Here is a 13663-nt window from a genome sequence, read left to right on the forward strand (position 1 = left end):
AGGATGCACAATACTCACAGGGATATAAAACCAGAATTCTACCATTTTGACAAATACTGTTTATTGTGGCAATGGCAAGTGACTCAGCTACTACCTTTATACTTAGGTTTATAAACTGTCTCTCTCAAGTATCAGATGTTCTTCAATAGCCATGTTTAGTTTATGGATTATCTAAAATGTATGTTAACATACGTTTAAGATATTTAAAAAGTTTTAAAAATAAACATTAATATATAAAAATATTAAACAGTCCAAATAGTGAAGAGCCAGTTAACCATGGATAGGTTAACCTTCACTAAAAAGAGAGGAGATGGCCTAGCATAAGAGTATGTATATATCTCTGTTGAAACAATTCTACAATAGAGCTTTCCGGATAAAACTAAGCATTTGGGCAATGGGTCAATAACAATAGTTAAAACTTATTGACAGACGGGCTACTCAATTAAGGCAACAAATGTGTTGGTGGTCGCAGTCCTAATGGACCCATTTGCTATTATAAAATGGTTAGGGAAATAGTGTTTTCCAGACCTGGCTGCATAGTAGAATTACCTAGAGAGCTTTACAAGACAGCTGATTCCTAGGCTCTATCCTCAGAGATTCTAATTCAAACAATCTGTTGGGGCTTTGGAAACTGTCTTTAGAAAAGCTCTCTTGGTGTCTCCAATAATGAGCTGGTTTGGGAACCTTTGCAGCAGAATTGTCCAATTATCACCAGAGGCAGATTAACCAGGACAGCAAAGAGGCTCAATTTTCAAAGACAAGTCATCTGCACGAGTCCCTCCCAAAGCCCTGTATCTAATTCTGTGTTTGTAATTTTGCACTCTTTTTCTTAAAGAAGGCCCCCAAATTATAAAATGTTCATGCCCCACAAAACCTGGATCTCCTCCTGACCATAAACTATACTGTACTCGGAAAACTACAGCCACAGAGCAAATCTAGCTGTCTATTTTTGTAGAGCTCATAGCTAGGAATGGTTTTTACATTTTTTAATGGTTGGAAAAAATGAAAAAAAAAAGCCCTCATGATATGTGAAAGTTATATGAAATTCAAATTTTTATTTCTATAGATAAACTTACATTGGCTCATAGCCTTGCATGCTCATTCATTTACAAATTTCCTGTGACAGTTGCAGTGGCAGAGTTGAGCAGTTGCCACAGAGATTGCATGGCCTGCAAAACTTAAAATATTTATTATTTGGCCTTCTACAGAAAAAGTTGGCCAATGCTGACCTATACCATCAAATGATAACATCATAGACACAACAGAAAATTGATTTAAAAGTATTACTTTATTCAATATGAAAAGCATCATGGGGGAATTGTTTAACATAAACAATTTATAAACACTCCCAGTTGTAGAAGTGAGAGATCTGTTTTATGAAAATCTGTAAGTGACTAAATTCAGATGTGAATATCAAGGAACCATAGCATCTTATTCATCACTTAGAGTAAGCTATGTTTGGTCTATAGGTTTGGAGCAACGATTGGTGAGACCAAAGGATTTGTGAGGTGATTAAGGAAAGAATGATTATAAGTAAAAACCTCCCCAGGTAGAAAATACAGGAAAAATCTTGCAGGATAGTTGCAAAGATGTATGCAGTTAGATTAAACACTAAATATAAAAATAGTATGTGTTCTGAGTTGTGGGAAAGTATAGTAAAATGTTGTTAACGTTACACTTCAAAGTTTAACTCTGAGGTGGGTCACTAGCCCAGTTAACCCAATACTTGAAACAGAGATAAAAACATTTGAACAGTAACGATTAGGTGAATTGGGCAAGAGCTGTGACAGATCATTGAATTCTGACAGCAAAGCAGATAAAAACTATTGATTTAACTGTTCACCTTCATAGAAGTATGACAAGAAACTTAGGGAGAGCTTTGAAAGTCACTCTGAAGATATGAGATGGAAGAGGAAAGTCTGTCAAAGGACAGCCAGTGTAGAACCTCAGTTGTTGTGAATGCTGACTGGCCAGGAACCATTGATGGAACAGATTTCTCAATCAGGCAAACACCAAGTAGAAAATTAGACCAAAGGGCAAATCAATTGGGAAGATTAGTCAATGAGGATGTTATCAGGTTGGGGGGGTCAATGATGAAGGCACAGTTTTTTATTAGTCAGTTGACTTTAGAGATCTCATGATTGGGATTATACAAAAAAGAACAAGAGATCTCCCTTAACTGACTCAGAGGCCCGGACTTTGAAGATCCAAGGGATCTGTCACTCCAGGTTCTGATGGAATCTTAGCTGTTTGAAGGCAATTGGTTCTGTGTCTTTTGGAGGCATCACAGTCCTCTGTTCCAAAGATCCCAACCATAGTCCAACATTTCCATTTTCGTAAGAGAAGAGTCTTGAGAGCTGGAAGGTAAGAGAATTGTTGAGTCAGTCTGAAGGACGAGTGATTTACCAGGCACAGACATAGGGAAAAAGAAGTAAAGGAACATCTTGGAGCATCTGCTATGTGCTGGCTGCTTTGCATACACAGTTAACTCCACATCCCCTCAGTTAAATATCATTGATTCCACTTAACATCTGAGCAAACAGAGATGGTAAGTTTTGTTACAGGGAAAAACTTGGCATGTCTGACTCTATGTTGCTTCTCTTTCCCTCACTGCTGTGACCTATAGCTTAGAATCTTCTGCTTACAGCTCAGGTTTGCATAAACTGCTTTTAACTCCAAATCTACCTCAACCAAGGAGATAAGGAAGCATGTACAGAAATGACTATCAGGGGCTCCTGGGTGCCTCAGTTGGTTGAGCCAACTTCGGCTCAGGTCATGATCTCATGGTTCATGGGTTTGACCCCCCATGTCGGGCTCTGTGCTGACAGCTCAGAGCCTGGAGTCTGCTTCGGATTCTGTGTCTCCCTCTCTTTCTGCCCCTTCCCTGCTCGTGCTCTTCCTTTCTCTCTCTCAAAAATAAATAAACATTAAAAAAAATGAAATAAGAAAGAAATGACTATGATATGTTTAAGATTTACAGGACCAATGTGACCAGATTCCTGTATGCAAAGATCACCTGACCAAGGACAAAGAAGTTACCTGACCTTCCTGGGACAGTTACAGGTATCAGTCACCTTTTGACTCCAACCCCATTCTGCTTCCCCCTTTTGCTAACATAAAAGGAGCTTGAATTTCTTGCCAAGGGAGATCGTTCTTTAGGACAATAGTCCACCATCTCCTTGGTTTGCTGGCTTTCTGAATAAAGTCACTTTCCTTACCCCAACAACTTGTCTCTTGATTTGTTGGCCTGTGGTGCGGCAAGCAGAATGAGCTTGGACCCAATGACAGTTTCATGCTTACGATCATCCAGCCAGTAACAGTAGACTTGAAATTCGAACACAAGTCTGACTGTCTGTCTGGCCCTGAGTCCGTATTCTTTCCCACTCACCATCCTGCTCCTGGCAGGCTCTCCAAGCAGAAAAGAAGCAACAGGCAGAAAAGCAGAACATCATAAATATGTTTTTCCACTTTCAGTGACCACCAAGACATTTCTTTAAGTTTACCAGAGTTATAAAAATAAAACTAAACTAATACCCTTAATCAATGAATAATACTGTCTCTAAGGTGGAAGGTCACATTACCCAGTGACCTTTCTTAAAACAATGTCAAATTTTAAATCTAGGAAATGTCCTCTCTTAGGTCCCTTTGAGAATTTACAGTATTTAAACATGCAAGTGGGCTCTAAAAATGGCCTCATATGCTAATGCAAAGTCTTGCTGACTACAGATCGCCCCAGACAGGCAGGCAGTTCTTTTGACTCCTTGCTCCATCTGTGACTAGTTTCTTTGTCACCATATTCCAATTAGAAATGAGGTTGTAATTCTAAGTCTTCCCTCCCTAAGGGGTTTCTTTACATAGGCCATTATAGTAATGAGTTATCTGGTCTTCCCTTAGGTGATGGTCAGTGGTGAAAACACATTCAGTAGATTGTTGGAGCAATTATTACAAGCTTCTTTAAAATTCGGTTAAAGAACATATGCTACCATTTAGAAGTCCTTTAGTAAATCATTGGATCAATTTGTAGATATTTCTATTCCTTCCAAAACTGCATCCTCAAATTTGTTAGAGCTTCAAGTATTTACATACCCCTCACCCCCCAAATTACAAACCACTCAAAAGAGGCTATGGAGGAAACTACCATCATGTACGTAAAGCTATCTAAAGAATCCTGGCCAGTCTAAATTTAGTAGATTTCTTTTGTAAACCTAGGCCTAATCTCAGATTAAACAGAACAAATGGTAGCTAAATAGACGGCCTCTTTAAATCTGTTTGCTTTACCACAGATGAACAAGCCAAGGCTTGCTTAATTTGTAGTTGAGAGATCTCCTCCCAACTTAGAAGCAGAAGGAAAAGGAAGACCAACCACCAACCTAAACAGAAATTCTGTAATTATAGGATTTTAGGTTTGGAGTCACTTCACTTAATCTTTGCATGACCCAGAATTCAACCCAGAAGATTAAAAGAACAGCATTTTCAATTCTATTCATGAAAATGAAGGACTTGGCTAAAGTTAATAAAGCTGAGGAAAAAAAAATACGTATAAGTTGTGAGCCAAAGCAACATAATCCTTACTCCAATGCAAAGTGAAAAAAAAAAAATTTAGTCACCCATGATTTCCGTTTCAAGAGGTAATACTTTTGCACATAGACTTGGAAAAAAGGACATAATATCCTGTAGGTGAATTGCTCCCGTGTGAGAGAACCATATTAAGATTCCACTGTTAGAGCAACCCCTGAAGCTTATCAGATCTAAATAAAAGATTGATGGTGATTCTGAGTTTAAAATTTAATGCCCAGCCTAGCTACTAAATTTTACATTATAAGAATGTTGGTGCGGCAGTACTGTAAAGCAATAAAATCAATTATGCCCTCTTAGGGGATGGACTTTATAACATAAAAATTATTTACATATTGTGCTTCTTCAGAGAGCATTGTTTACTTATTTCACTCACTGTCACTTGTTATCATTTTCATTTTGATGTATTTAATGGGTAATATTTCATACATGCTACATTAGAAATCCTGTTCTTCCAACAATGCCCTTTTTTCCCCTATAAATTCCTGATGGACATCATTTCAACCTATAGACATGATATACTGGATTTGCAGATACAATCTAATAACCTGATATACCCAAATTCAAGAAAACAATTCCTAGCTTTTAATTGTGTTTAATCGGATCCTCTTTCTGGAAAAAGGATATGAGACTGCTTTGTAAATAAATGGTGTCTGTTTATCCAACACCTTAGTTACTATGTAAGTCTTTTCCCAAACCCAGGTTACCAATTCACAGGAGCTTTATCTTTGGCTAAGACCATCTCTCAAGTGAATTAAAGGCTTGTGAGAGAAGGTAAATGACCTTTCATGGGTTTAAAATGGGCTGTGAGAGTAGGACCTGTGTGTGAAATGTCACTCAGAGGCAAGCGTTGCAGTGTTTTCCTCCGCAAGATGTCATTAATGTTCCCACCAATCTCCCTTCCCCAACCTCCGGGAAGGAAAAAGGCATGTTACTAAATAATGCAAATGTAAGCATTGTAACAACATATGCCTCCAAATCATGTTTTTTGTAAAATAATGACGTCAAGATTTTGATCATTTAGGCTGATCAGATACTTGGTGATATTATCAAGAAATGAGGGATAACAGTGTGGAAAAGCAACATACTGTCTTAAGTAATCATTTAAAACACATTTCAAAATAAATGATGATAAGAACTTCTGGTTTATTAACCCAGAATTACAATTTGAGAAATACAAATTTCTAGGTCAACAGTGAAATAATTTATCATTTTGTTTACTTGACATGGAGAGTGGGATATATTTTAATCATTAGGAAGAAATTCTAATGATTTCCTGTTCCTAAATATATTGGATTAATGTCATAAATGCATCAGATTAGTTAGGAAGAAGGCCATTTGAAAGAATGTTAATCATTTTTATTCAAGATAAAGATATAAAGAGCACCAAGCAATTTTATTTAAGTTCTGAAATCAAGAATTTACTCAGAAAAGCTTTTCTGGGTTTTCATCAGCTAATATGATTATTCAATGTTTCTAGTATCAAGGTTAAGTTGTTTTTCTTTTCTCAGGCCGTTTGTATCATTACCCCCTGTATAAAATCCCATATTTGCAAAATATATGACATATATGACATCTTTTTTTTTTGTAATTTATAGGGTTTTAAACATTACAAAGGAGGTCAAAAGGAGCCCGAGGGGGGATCAACAGCAATACCCCGAATTCCAACTGACCTTATACAGAGAAGTTCTTGATTACCAAGTTGTCTTCCCAGCCATTGGTAATAGAAGCACACATTTATTCTAGTATACGATTATTATCTTTTAATTAGTTAATATAATATAATATAATATAATATATTGAGTTATGCTGATGTATTTCCTAAGATTGAATCATCTTTGCATGTGGTCACAGGTCATTATTATCTGAATCCACTTTTAGATTCAGTTTTCAATTATTTTATTTTGGATCTTTCTCTATAGAGAGGGATATATTGTTTTCCTTTGTTTATATAGTTTATTCTTAAGCTTTCTTTCTACACATAAACATTTGTCAAAATCCTGAAATGTAATCATAAAGTTTTGCATCTTTTGCTCCCCTTCTTGCTTTGCTATTTTCCACCTTCTTTATCCTCATCACCCACATCAACCTTCCCTTTACCTCCATGCCTACATGACCATGTTAAAAATATATTGCACATCCTTCCATATTTTTTCTTCAAGTTGATCTAATCTTATAAATATAGATGTGTGTATATGTATGTTTTCAGTTTGTCCTCCTAGGTATTTTTCTTTTTTGAGGGGGGAGTAGTGGGAGTGGGGTAGGATTCTTTTGAAATCTATGGGGGTTTTTTCATCACGTTTGGAAATTCACACACATACAAGTTCCAAGGAATAAAGAGCCCTCTGGCAAAAACTTTAAGCATACTAGGAAATAAGGCACCATGAATAAGACTCAGCAAAACAGGTACATATCAATAAATGACTCCAAAGACCTCAGATATGAACATATCAGACACCAAATATAACTAATTTTGACAATTTTAAAGAAATACAAGACAAGCTGGATATATTTATATATATAGACAGGCAATAAGAAATCATTTTAAACTAACAAAGAGATTTAAGGACCATTTAAAACTTATAAGAATGAAAACTGTAATGACGAAATTAAAAACTCAATGGAAGCTTTCCATTTCTTTGTTTTTTTAATGTTTATTTATTTAGTTTTGAGAGAGAGAGAGAGAGAGAGAGAGAGAGAGAGAGAGAGAGAGAATGCACACAAGCAGGGGAGGGGCAGAGAGAGAGACAGAATCTGAAACAGAGAATCTGAAGCAGGCTCCAAACTCCAGGTTCTGAGCTGTCAGCGCAGAGCCTGATGCAGGGCTCAAACCTATGAACCTTGGGATCATGACCTGAGCCAAAGCCAGACACTTAACCATCCAAGCCACCCAGGTGCCCCAAGATTTCCATTTCTGACAATAGTGGTTACCGACATATTTTAACCACTCTCCCACTGAAAATAACTAAAACTCCTGGTTAGATTAGGAAAAATATCTTAAAGGGCCTCAAGGAGCTAACAAAACAGTAAGATACAGCCAAGCCAAAATCTAAGTGTAAGTGGAAATACGAAAAATAAGCATAGTTATGAAGTCAGTATTTATTTATTCAAAATAATTTCTAAACGTACTTTAACTTTGTGCTGGAACATTGCCTCATAACCTCATGTCTTGGTTACCGTACAAACAAGGCCTCAACACTGAATGGCTGTCACCTATGCCATGGGGATACTCAACAAGTGGGCTGGTCTGGACAGGCATCAATTGGGAGGCACTTTCCTGCACATCGCAGAATGAGATCTGTCCCTCAAAAGTCTAGACCACAGACAGCCAACTCTGCTTGACCAGCACAATGATGGGCTTGCAAACCCTTGGCTAATAATATCAAAGTAGGATTGGGTTGGGACGAGGACAGCAAATAATAATTGGAAAGGATAAGCTTAGCCTGTCATTCTTCCGGGGAGAGGGCATGATGCTCACCCTCAGTTCCAGGGGGGAGCCAGGCTGCTGAAGTGAATTCAGACCTGTTGTCCTCCCTGTACTGCAGTTACCGTTTGACTGTTCTCTGTGCAACCTCCTTGTCTGAAGTTGATCGATGCACTGGGCTAAGTTCAATTACACACACATGGCCTAGTCTAACAATCTGTTATTGCTCAGGGCTCTGATAACACTTATTGCTGGTACTCCGGCATCAGTTAGGACGCTTCTAGCTTCAAGGAACAGGAAGTCCAGCTCAGAAGGACTTAACAATAAGAGAGGATGTTTGGCTAAAAGTTCTAGAGAGGTTTCTCAGCTTAGGCACTAAAAATTGATTCTGACTGATGTAGGAAATAACACATTTGTTGAAAGGGTATTGGGTAAGTCAAAGGCTAGGTGGAACCACGGCCAAAATTATGCCACCGAACCAATTTGATAAAGACAGTGCACTACCCTCTGACCCTGCATTCAGGACACTAAGTCCCCCTTCTGAAACTGTTGCCATAGGACACTGGATGTTACTACTGTCACCACAATTGCTGCTGACAGGATGAATTATCCAGCTTCTTCATATTGCTACCTTGTGATTCACAGCACCACACAGCACACTCTGATGGCCAAACAGAGAACAGAAGCCTGTGCCTCAGCCATGAAGTTGCCTGGAACTATGAATATCTGGCCATGAGTGTTCTTACACTGGGAAGCACCTCTGTCCACCTCTGTTCGGGGGAGAGAGATGCATGTGGTGGGAATATCCCCAAACATGGCTATTTGTTGAGAAGAAGGTCCAGGCCTCACAATTAGATACCATATTCATTCAGAAGGAGGGAGAGCATGTGAACCCTAGAAATCCCACAAAAGTCCTGAGCTTCCAGCTAACTGAGTTCCCTTGTCCAGTCCCTATGGCCATAAGAATTCCATGAATTGCCAGAACCCACCATTTGGCTCCAGAGGTTGGGATTACTTTGACTGATTTAGGCCAGTTGGGGATCATCCTTGGAGCTGGGGGTGAGGGTAATCCCACATAAATAACATGATTTTTTCCAAAATAGGTTGCAGCTTAATGTATGTTGGGAAGAAAACACTACTCCCTCTCCAATTCCCCTCACTGGCCTTGCAGAACTTATATTTTATGCCTTCTCTTATTAATTAAAAAAATTTATGTGTTAATTACCTCCCCAAATAGACAACAGGATCATGTGAACAACGATTAGTTCTATAATGTTAGAATTCCCTCAGTGCCTACATCTTATAGGCGCTCAGTAAGTGATAATAAATTAAAGTTTGGTTCTTCATTGATCCATTGTTGTTGATCAATTTATCAGGACCATTAAAGTTGGATTGAATCAAATAATTAAATAACTAGACACTTCACCAGTTGTTTTAATTTTTCACAGATAGTCATCAAAATTTTACAAAAAATGAGAATAAAATATTTATCTTTCACTAACAGAGGCTATAGGGATTCCTTTTAAAGAGTTTTGAACTAGTTGGGAGAAAAGCATCATCTAAATATGAGCATTGTTCTTATTTCTCTTAGAGACCTAAAATTGTCATAAAGGATATCATTTATGAGGTAAGTATTTATTGTGTTGCTTCTCAGTTTATGTTTTTGATTAATTTCTTTACCCCTTTCTTCATCCCTACCCCAAGCTACAAGACAGTTAATACGGTTGATTATTAGAAGAAACGTATTTCTTCAAAAGTGTGCCTTGCCCTGTTTAGTGACAAAATGAATCCCCTTTGGGTGAACTGATATAGTAATATACTTTATAATTACTATTCTTACTCTATTAACTATTCAGTAAATCTAAGTGCAAGAAAATCTTTGAAGACCAACCTTGTCTAACTCCCTCATCATTTGCAAATGAGCACTTTAAAGAAATTGTTTTTGGAGTTTTTTGAACATCCATTGGGAGTTAAATAAGTAACTGACTTAACATAACTAACGTGGAAATTTGGCAAAAGCAAAGTTTTATGGATTGAGTGTCCATTTACATAAGGAGTTTATGGTGAATTAAAAAAAAAAAAGTGTCTCAGAGACTTCTTCCTAAGTTTCCAGGGATCTGAGTAAGGACAACAGTTCCATGCCTCTAATGTTAAGCAACAGTAACTAGAAAGTTGGACCTGCCATCTTAATTTTACACGGTTGGTGTGGTGGAGTGCCTTGACACCCCCATCCTTCACTCCTCCTTGTACCTGCTGTCTTGACAATAGGACAGATAAAGTCCTTGCTCACAATACAATGACAGTCCTACAGTTAGGGTAACAGACAATGAACAGGTAAACAAATAAACAAAGATGCTAATTTAAGGTTTCAGTTAGAGTTCTGAAGAATATGAGGCTCCCCACAAAATTCAAACCTGATGTTGCCTCAGAAGCAAGAGGGAAGCAAGAGGGAAGGATATGAATCTCCAAATGTGTATAAATCTAGGCAAGACCCATGAGGAACCCTGGGCAGAGAGAAGGGATGGCTGTGACCCACTATGGGCAGACAAAAGGTAAAGCAGAAGAGGTCACTGTTGGGGCACAGGGGGGACAGAGCTGGGGGCTGTTTTCTCTCCCCTTCCACTGTTCTTGGCAAAGCATTGCCTGGCATGGTGCCATCTTGAAGCAAGTATCAGCTAGACACGGGTGGCAGGATGACATGAGGACAGTGCCAGAGCCTGGCCAGGGTGAGGAAGAGAACAATGGGCTATCCATCGTTTCCACAGCATGAGGGCTAGGGGATTACCAGCCAATCTAGGTAAAGGGCAGGACGGTGGTGGTGGTTCTCTGAGGGGCATTTGTGTAAAGCATATGGGAATGGGATAAGGGGTAGGAAAGCCCAGCCTGTGTCACTGGGGGCTCTTCTTAAACTCACCTGGAGGGAGTCACCTCCAAGTTTAAAGCTCAGCTTTGTTACTAAACACCTTGAGCAGGTCATTAACCACTTAGTTTCTTTACTGGTAAAATGGGGATAATAATAACACTTACCTACAGGGTTATTATGAGGATTGAATGAATTAATATATGTAAAACATTTAGAATTTATATGTATATAAGTATGTACATATATATGGCCTTGCAATCCCTTTCCAGATAGATATCCAAATCAGTTCTCACCCGGGTCCATAAAGGGGCAAAAATGAAGATATTCACTGTAAAGTTTTCATGGAAATTGGGAGCTGGGTGCATTCTGAGGGAGAATAAATGCACACTACAGAATGCTAGGAATCACTTGGAAGCAATGAACCAGAGGTATATATAGCAAATACATATGGATCTTTAAAACCCACTGTTGGTTGCAAAACATAAATAGAACGAGGTCTATTGACAATGCTATTGATACAAATTTAAAACATATACCAAACAACACCTGACATTTTACAATATTGCATTAAAATGGATGCCTATGTGGAAGGGAAGGGAATGAAAATGGAAACCAGGGCTGAATGGGAGACATACCCATGAAAGAAAGGTAATAGTAGTGTACCATGAACTAAGGTATATGATTGACTCACTGTTTTTTTACCTGACACATAAACAAATGAAGAAAGAACAGAAGGGAGGGAGGGAGAGAGAGCAGAGGGAAAGAATAAGATAATTAGATAATGTCTGGGCTGCAAATGAGGTGGTTGCCACTAAATAGGGTGATCAGGGAAGGCCTCTCTGAACAGGTGACATTTAGGCCAAAGCCTGAAAAGTGTGAAGCCTGTCATATGATGGCCTGAGAATATGAATTACAAGCAGAGAACATGTGATAAGACCCTGAAACAGAAATATAACATATTTGAAATATAGGGGGAAAAAGACAAGCGTTGTTGGAGCATAGTGAGCAAATAAAGGTGAGTTTTAATTTTAAAAGATGGTCTGGTAAAGACTTTTCTTCATACACTTGTCTATATATACAGATAGTTTAGGACTATTAGTTTCACAGAATTGGTAATTCCCAAGGAGAAGGGAAGTCCTCTATGGTCTTATGGTGATCTGGCTTGTGGCAGGGAGGTAAGAGGTGAGCATCAGGCAACCAGAGAGGAGCAGAACCAAACTTTGCTATGACAGGTGTAGGGGAGTCAAATCCCACCCCTGGGAAGGCAGAAATTTTAGTGGGGCCTAAAACCAAAGTCCTCCCCACCAAAGGCTGGACTGCCAAGTAAATATCTGGCTAAGCAGGACTTTTGCCATGGCACTATCCCTGCTGTGGTCTTGTGTCTGCCAATGCCCTTAACACTTCCTGGCAACAGTGCCTCCTTGGGACCACTGTGGACATCTGTCCCCTCTGGGATTTGAATAGTGGTCTCCTTATGCTCTCCTTCCACACCTTCCCAGAGAGCATCCATTTCTTGGTTTCCTTCAAAAGAGCATCTGGTGTATCAGAAATACAAACCTCAGGTTTTCATTCTGTCTTGGGGTGTTAATCTCTCATCACCCTGCCAAATGCTGAACATATCCTGAAACAGCAAATAAGCAAAAAACAAACAAACAAACAAACAAACAAACAAAAACACTAAGAAGCTGTTTTTCACGAACAAGGAATCTTTGAGAACAGAGACCTAGCCTATCTTGATTTCCATCTATCCTCATGCTTAGAAAAATGCCAGGCCTGCAGTAGGTGCTCAATAAAATGGGTTGAATGTATTTGTACACACACACACACACACTTAAAATGATGATACTGTTCCCACGGGAAAACCTCCAACCAAGATATCTCAAAGTATCTTATTATCTCAAGATAACAAACAAAAATGCAGCTTCATTCAACACCAATTTTAGCTCATAAAGAATTGGTTTTCCTCCTTGGGGTTATAATGGGTAATGATAATGTTTATTGAGTACTATGTGCCAGACACTGAATTATCTCATTTAAAACCCAAGACAACCTTAGGAATTAAGAACTATCTTATTCTTTCCCAAATGAAAAGGAAGCTTGGAGTTATATAGTAACCTTTAAGTGATGGCTAGATCTGGGTTTTTAATCCCAGGTCACCTGACCCCAGAATTGTTGGATAACTTCTGAAACTCTGATTAATTTTACAAACATAAAATGTATTAAAGTTGTACGTGAAACAACAACTACTCTTCTGAGTATTGTTTTTCTTTTCTAGACTAATCATTGGCATCCATAAATTTAAGCATGTTTTAAGGAACTGAAAGCTTTTCAAAACATTGCAATGATTTAAAAAATAAGGTTACAGGACAGCTTGCAAATGAGCAGCAAAGAAAGAATAGAAGTGAAATCTTCTAAGTCATAGGCTGTTCTTTGCACTGTGAGTCCATGTTTGCTTTAATTTTAGTTTCTAGCTTTGAAATTTCTTCCCCTTTCTCCTCGCCATTTTTCCTTCTTTTTCTTTGTTCTAATGGTTTAATTAATTTTAGGGATCATAAAACAATGTCTGAGCATTGTGACAATTTTGCTGCAGTAAACATTCTTTGTCTGAGCATGAGTTCCGTAGAAATTATAGCCTGAAGCAAAATTTACATTCTAAAGCTTTGCTGGAAGAATGCAAACTCAAAGATGCAAGAGTGAAGGGGAACAGGGCCATGAGGCAAGAAGGAGGTGAAGGCAAGTTGCTAAACTGGCTTCCACTTCACTACAAACACAACTGGTTGCTCAGTCGTGTGGGAAGTTTC

At 38.4% G+C, this 13663-nt stretch overlaps 1 long non-coding RNA gene across 2 annotated transcripts in view; it reads right to left on the minus strand.

Annotated features, from left to right (window-relative positions):
* Positions 1 to 1269: 1269 nt before the first annotated feature.
* Positions 1270 to 13663, minus strand: part of LOC109260423 (uncharacterized) — a 40975-nt gene continuing 28581 nt past the window's right edge. For both annotated transcript variants that reach the window (XR_008422561.1, XR_002077003.2), the window contains one exon: positions 1270 to 2357. This is a non-coding gene — a long non-coding RNA (uncharacterized LOC109260423). The remainder of the gene's footprint in view (positions 2358 to 13663) is intronic.

The sequence above is a fragment of the Panthera pardus genome, unplaced genomic scaffold, assembly GCF_024362965.1.
Source record: "Panthera pardus isolate Hobbes unplaced genomic scaffold, ASM2436296v1 HiC_scaffold_16, whole genome shotgun sequence".
NCBI classification, from domain to species: Eukaryota; Metazoa; Chordata; class Mammalia; order Carnivora; family Felidae; genus Panthera; species Panthera pardus.